The sequence below is a fragment of the Octopus bimaculoides genome, chromosome 3 (assembly GCF_001194135.2).
Source record: "Octopus bimaculoides isolate UCB-OBI-ISO-001 chromosome 3, ASM119413v2, whole genome shotgun sequence".
Classification (NCBI taxonomy): domain Eukaryota; kingdom Metazoa; phylum Mollusca; class Cephalopoda; order Octopoda; family Octopodidae; genus Octopus; species Octopus bimaculoides.
Window position 1 is genome coordinate 108,204,617 of NC_068983.1, and position 7,518 is coordinate 108,212,134.

A 7,518-nucleotide genomic window follows, 5' to 3' on the forward strand; every position below is an offset into this window, starting at 1 on the left:
ACAGGATATCATCATCATCATCATCATCATCGTTTAACGTCCGCTTTCCATGCTAGCATGGGTTGGACGATTTGACTGAGGACTGGTGAAACCGGATGGCAACACCAGGCTCCAGTCTGATTTGGCAGAGTTTCTACAGCTGGATGCCCTTCCTAACGCCAACCACTCAGAGAGTGTAGTGGGTGCTTTTACGTGTCACCTGCACGAAAACGGCCACGCTCGAAATGGTGTCTTTTATGTGCCACCCGCACAAGCCAGTCCAGGGGCACTGGCAACGATCTCGCTCGAAAATCCTACAGGAGCCAGTCAGGCGGTACTGGCAACGTATCACATAGATAAAAGTGCACATAAGATAACCTAGTCAAATAATCTTTGATTTACTCTTGTTAGTTTTTAACAATCTCAATAAACCCCTCATACCTCTTTAGTTTTTTTTTTTTTTATTTCCCCTTTATTTTCTTTTGATTCCTCTTTATCTATTTACCATTATGAGTGGTCAGTGAGGTGAATGTGTGTGTATATGTGTATCTGTGCATGTTGCTTACGTGTGTGTGTGTGTGTGTGTGGTTGGTAATAAGTGAGAATAGGCAAACTTGCAATAATTTTTTTTTGTATCTTTCATTGCTACAGACAACTATTTTTTTTTTTTTCATTTTTTTTCATTTTTCATTTATTCACCCTTGCAACACTGAGTTGAATTAAAGTGGTCGGGCATTGATAACATTAGCCACTGTTTATAGGAGACACTGTAATGTTATGACCTGTATAATTCAAATAATTGGAATTAGTAGGATGACTCATAGTTATGGCTCCTCAACAGATGGTACTCAGAGTAAAATATAAAAGTAATAAGGGAAGAATTCTACATATCTGGCCTTGCACAAGAGATGAATATCACAATACCACTCAACAGTCACACATCTTGTGTGGAAAAAAGAAAACTTAATGTCAGAAGGACCAATATATGTATTGGGTCATCCCATAAATAATGCAGTTCTTTTCAATGCTGTAATATTGTTCGTACTTAACTATCATGTTAAATCTCTGGAAGACATCTATTTCTTAGTGATATCCTATTTCGTAACTTGTTTTGTTTCATTTTCTCATGAAAACGAGTATTACACACCACATGTTCATATTTTTTAATTAGTTGAGTTAAATCCTATGAATTTTCATTCCTAAGTTATTTCTTCATGATTCAAATGACATCAAGCTTTTCAAACTCTTTCAAACTTTGTTTTCTCAAACTTTTTCATTGCTCATCTATCATATATCATTCATAATACTTCGATCTGGTCTTCTTAAGAAATCTGCATATCATACGTATAAAAGAATGACTTTCTTTGAAGTGTAATAAATTATTATTCTCATCACAAACTTAACTACAAAGAAAGTATCTAAGTTATATTTAATAGTTGATGTTTCTTTAATTATTTCTGGACTTCATTACAATTTCAGCTTTATCTTCTCTTCAGGAAAAATCATTTATTACAATGTCAGTTAAATCTTTTTCTCTCTTTGAATTCTGAATTCAAGATCAATGATATATTTTGTGTTCTCTTATCTTGAACACAGAGGTCTATATTTTCTTACATGAAAGAAATGCAGCTTGTCTACAAACAATGTTTACAAATTCAATAGATCCTTCAACAATGTGAATAGCCGCTTGGAAAACATTTGAACTGTATGCTTGTCAAACCTCAGTCAACATTATGTCTAGATGTGACAAATAATATTTGTTCTATATCAGCCATTAAATGTGTATGTGTGTGTGTGTGTGAGTCTGTGAATCTGAGTTTGTTATAACATTTTATATATTTAAATGAGAGGTTTAGGTGAAAAATAATGATAATAATAATATACTCTAGGTGTCAGGAAGACACTCAGCATAATGGAAACGGAATTAAAAGAAGATACTAATGAAGATAATAATAATAATCCTTTTTATTATAGGTACAAGGCCTGAAAATTAGTGGGAGGATACTAGGTGATCTCATCGACCCCAGTATTTCACTGGTACTTAATTTATTGACCCCAAAAGGATGAAAGGCAAAGTCAACCTCGGTGGAATTTGAACCCAGAACATAGTAACAGGTGAAATCCCACTAAGCATTTTGCCCAGCATGCTAGCAATTCTACCAGCTTGCTACCTTAATAGTAATAATAATAATTATAATGATGATGATGATGATAAATTCTCTGATACAATACTAGGCAGTGGCTCTCATGGTTTTAGATCTTAACTGGTTGGAAGTGTTATCAGGTTTTTTTCTTAGTTTAAAAGATGGGCAACAGCAAATATTCTGCTCAATACCTCAGATTTACTTATCATTTGCTTGACCTTAACCAGTTGAGCATGTCCCTTAGTGAGCATCTCTGATCATAAGCAGGAGTAGTGGAGGAGCATCATAGTTATGTGTTAAGAGGAATTTCGGAGGGTTTGAATAATTGACCTCAGGTGACATGGTCGTTTTGTTCATCATCCTTAAACAACCTTTATTCACAGGGACCTTTTGAGCAGGATGGGCTACTTGACCTGAATAAAATTCTAACTGAGCCTCACCTGTAAGATCATGTGCTGTTTATCTTGGTACGAGATCACCATGTTACGCACATATTGTTGTGATGCATGTGCCTGGTGTACTCTTGTCAGACAGGTAGTCATGATGGGTATATAGGACTTCATATATATAGCCCAGCATCACTTTGATGATGTGTGCTACTCTCTTATTCAATAATAATAATAATAATAATAAATAACAATGATTTCATTTATTTGCCACCAGGATGCAGGATGTGGGGGACAATACAAAAGCAGACACAAAGTGCGCGTGTGTGTGTGTGTGTGTGGGGGGGTTGCATACAATGAAATGATAAAATAAATAAACAACAAAAAAGAGTAAGTATTCAGGGTATACAATGAAAAGGAAGGGATATATACGTAGTATACAAAAGGTTAAAAAAAAGGGGGAGGGTAAGATGTAGTCCTAATACAGGTTGACCTCTAGGGATAAAAGAAGAGCCCTGCTGTCCAAGATCTCTCTGAACACCAAAGTCAAGTGCAATAATAACAATAACATGAATGGTTCCAAATTTTGGCACAGGGCCAACAGTTTTTGAGGGGAGGGCTGTTCTCCTATTTAATTAACCCTAGGAGAAAGAAAGACAAATTTGAACCCAGCAACATTTAAAATACATACGGTTATACATATTTCAGGATTACATGAAGATTGGAAGAAGAAAAAAAGAAAAAGGAAAGAATTACTTGCAAAATATTGAATCTCAACTTACTATTTGTTCAGTTATGTATTTTTCAGGACTATCACAATAGAAAGTGTCAGCACATGACAGTGGTAATCCAGATTGTGAATCCTACAAAAGGAGAAAAAAGAACCAATATATATAAACTGGCAGAACAAATATATATATATATATATATATACAAATAAGTATGTATGCATTTATTTATGTATGTATGGGTATATATATATATATATATATATATATATATATATATATATATACACACACACACACACATACATAAAAGTGTGCATATAATCAAATTTTTTTCAACCAATCAATATTTCATTTTAAAACCTGATAAATAGTGACATTTGAACTTTTAAACTGTTTTGGAGTATGGCATTAGTGGATTAGTCTTTTGGGGATGGTGAAGGAATGGGAATTGCTTTTGTAAAGTGAAATAAATTTGCTAGTCTGGAAACAAAAACCAGTCCATAAACTCTGTTTGCCTTCTCTTCTATGGTGCTCACTGCACTATACGGAAGCGTCACATAGTTTGTTAATTTATGTGATGCAGACAGGAATTGATTTGAATTAAATGCTTTAGATCAGTGTTCCCTAACCTTTCTTTGCACTACTGCACAGTTTCATGCAAGTCAGTTTTCTACATACAGGGGGAGCAAGTGCATAACAAAATACAATAAAGTGCATAATATATATAATTCAATTATTACATATATAAAATATACATAATGCAAAATACACCCAGCAGAATGTGAAAGTCAATGAAATAGAAATTAACTTCAAAAATTTATTCTTTTTGTGTGACCCAGAACTAAACAATCCCTGTCCAGTACTGGTCCACAACATGCTAGTTGGAGATACCTGCTTTAGATCAAGTTTCTAAATGTTACTGAAGTCTACATTTCAGTTCCGAGAATCAGACAACATTACATTTTTACAAATGAAACATTGTGACTAGTTTAATAATTATGTACATAAAGGTGGTCAGTTATTGTTCCAACATCCATCCATTCATAGACACAGAGCATAACTGTGAAATTATCAGCTAGTAAAAGAAATAATTCTTTTGAATAGATTAAACAAAATGAGATAAAGAAATGTAGCAATGAACCAAACTCTGTATGGTGTAATTCATTCAACAAACAATTTGTATAAACTAATAAAGAAATATGGCTGATGCAACATGAATTTTTCGCTTTATAAAAATGATAATCTAAAATAGGCATACGGTGACATATCTTAGGGGTAAGTGTAACTAATACGTCTTTTATTAAACACAAAGGGATTGAAACAAAGTTGATTCTGATAGACCTTGAAGCCTTAACATAGCTGCAAGCATGGCTGTGTGGTAAGAAGCTTGCTTCTTAACCACATGGTTCTGGGTTCAGCCCCACTGCATGGCACCTTGGACAAGTGTCTTCTGCTATTGCCTTGTGAATGGATTTGGTAGATAGAAACTGAAAGAAGCCCACCATGTATATATATATATATATATATATATATATATATATTTGTGTGTGTGTGTCTATGTTCATACGCCTGCTATTGCTTGACAACCAATGTTGGTGTGTTTATGTCCCCATAGATTAGCGATCCAGCAAAATATACTGATAGAATAAGTACTAAGCTTACAAAGAAAAAGTCCTAGGGTAGATTTCTTCAACAAAAACCCTTTAAGGTAGTGCTCCAGCATGGTTACAGTCAAATGACTGAAACAAGTAAAGCAATAAAAGAATAAAGGAATACAACCAAATGTTACAAGCGTTTGCCTTTTGTTCTACCAATTCTGCAATCCACCACCCTTTTAAAATAAAGCAATATTTTTTTATCTCTTGCTAGTTCTTAACTTACAGTTTGTATGAATAAATGGCCTGCTGTGTATATTATGTCACTGGAGCAAGACATTGTCCTCCAACTGTATGAATATTAATGAAGAATCAATGAAAGATTTTGATGTCAGTATCTAATTCTCTTTAATTATGCTTGTAAACCAATTGACAATATAACTGAATTGAAATCATAAACTATTGAGTGAATCTTCAAATTAACAATTAACCTAAAATTAGACACACTATTCCATAAAATGAAAGTATTGTTAATGATAAGATAGATAATTTAATATTATCAAAGCATCATTACTATGATCTGAGAAACAACATCTTACCATTTATCACTGTCCCAACCTATTATAAAACAGACTATACTTTATATAACAAGCACATAGGTTTAACTTTTCTTACATGAAAGATAAGGTAATAATGTCGACAATGTTTACAACTTGCTCAGCATCAGTCTAACTTCAACATTTTCAATACTAAGCCATATAAGCCTTGAAGTTTTTTTTACTAATACATATCATCTATTCTGATCAGTTTGTGATATCAATTAACACTTTAGTCAGTAACTGAATATACTGGCCAATTCTAGCAACAATAACAACAGCAGTAGCAGCAGCAGTTGTTGTTGTAGAAGTAATTAAAAAAGTAACAATTGTTTCAAATGTTGGTAAAAGGTCAACAGTTTTAGGAGGGAAGGTTGTTAGTCAATTAATAGACCCTAGTACATGACTGGTACTTTGTCAAACTTGAAGGGATGAAAAGCGAAGTTGACCTTTGTGGGATTTGAACTCAGGAAGTACACTTCCAGGAGAAATGCTGCTAAGCATTTTGTCTGATGCACTAACAGTTATGCAGCTCACCACCACCACAATAATAATAATAATAATAATAATAATAATAATAATAATAATAATAATAATAATAATAATAATAATAATGATCTACTCTTTACAATTCTATCCACAAATTATTTTAAATTCAAACAACCAGTGCATTTATTTCTCTGTTTCTCCTTTTTAAGCTAGGACTCAATTTTTTTTGTTTTTCACCAACAAAGGCACATAAGGTTGTAAAACTTTTTATTGCTGCAGCTCCCAAGACATGTTCTTATTATTGGTTTCATGTGTTCTTCAAATAAGTTACCTATTTACAACCATATTCATTATGTTTTTACATCTTTGTATTATAAAGTAACATCTTTATCATAACAAGAAAGCATTCTATTTGCTATGTTCACAATGCATGTCTAATCAACACTTGATTCAATTGCCAAAAGTAAGTAGTCATACAATACTGAAGAATGAAGAGATAAAGCATGTGATGCATGCAACCATGTGAGTGAGTGAATGAGTATGTGTGTGTGTGTGCATGTGTATGTGTGTGTGTGTGCATGTGTATGTGTGTGTGTGTGTGTGTGTGTGCGTAGTGTCCAATTATTGCAATTATACATTGAAATGACAGAAAACAGTTTGAATTAGATGATTTTATTCTGAATTCTCCAATGAATTTTGAAATTAGCTCCATTTGAATTCACCAGTCAGTACTGACTGAGGAAATAGTTTAATGAGACGACAAGAATATGATGTACAATAGGATGTGTAACTAGCATTAGAGCAAATAAACCTCTTAATCCAAAGATCTTAAATCAGGAAAGCAATTCAAATGTTTCTTCAGACTAGCAATGCAGATATCTAGGAAAGCTTATAATGAAATATAAGATTGTTAATAAACAACATCCGAGGGGCTGACTAAGCTATTTCCAAGTGGATGAGATGGTGCTCTCAAAATAAACGCAGTGGTCTTGAAAGTGCAAAAATCTGCAATGCTAGATTACAAGCTATATTAGAAATATGACAAATAACAAGGGATGTCTAGGAATATGATTATACATATCTTTGTGAATCAACAAATATGCATGAATGCTACTTAAAAAAATCCAGGCCACCTAAAGCTGAAACAATCATTAATTTTATAAAATTCAAGCAACTTGGAAAGAGAAAAGAAAAGCAGTTTTGTTTTTTGTATGAATATGCAAGGTCATGGGATAATATTAATAGCTAATAAGTACAAACTATTATGAAAATGTTTCAAAGATACAAAATAGAAACTTTCTTATCAATACAGATAGGTCTTAACTAGTTCACCACATACCCTGTTGAAGACACTTATTTTGATCACTATGGAATGGAGCCTTTTCAATAATAATAATAGTGATGATCAGACAATAACAGCAGAAAGCATAATATATGTTGAATATGTTAGGGACCCATGAATTCTGATAATAATAACTATTTGATTGCATCAACTGTAATTATACTAAATGGCTTCTGTGTATACATATGAGAGAGAGAGTGTGTGTGTGTGTGAGAGAGAGTGAGAGTGAGAGAGAGAGAGAGAGAGAGAGAGAGAG

The 7,518-nt window shown here is 33.2% G+C and overlaps 1 protein-coding gene across 5 annotated transcripts in view; it reads right to left on the minus strand.

Moving 5' to 3' along the window:
* Positions 1–7,518, minus strand: part of LOC106874729 (uncharacterized) — a 379,303-nt gene that overhangs the window by 318,766 nt on the left and 53,019 nt on the right. For all 5 annotated transcript variants that reach the window (XM_052966442.1, XM_052966437.1, XM_052966439.1 and 2 more), the window contains one exon: positions 3,292–3,372. The gene's annotated coding sequence lies outside the window, so the exon portion shown is untranslated. The remainder of the gene's footprint in view (positions 1–3,291; positions 3,373–7,518) is intronic.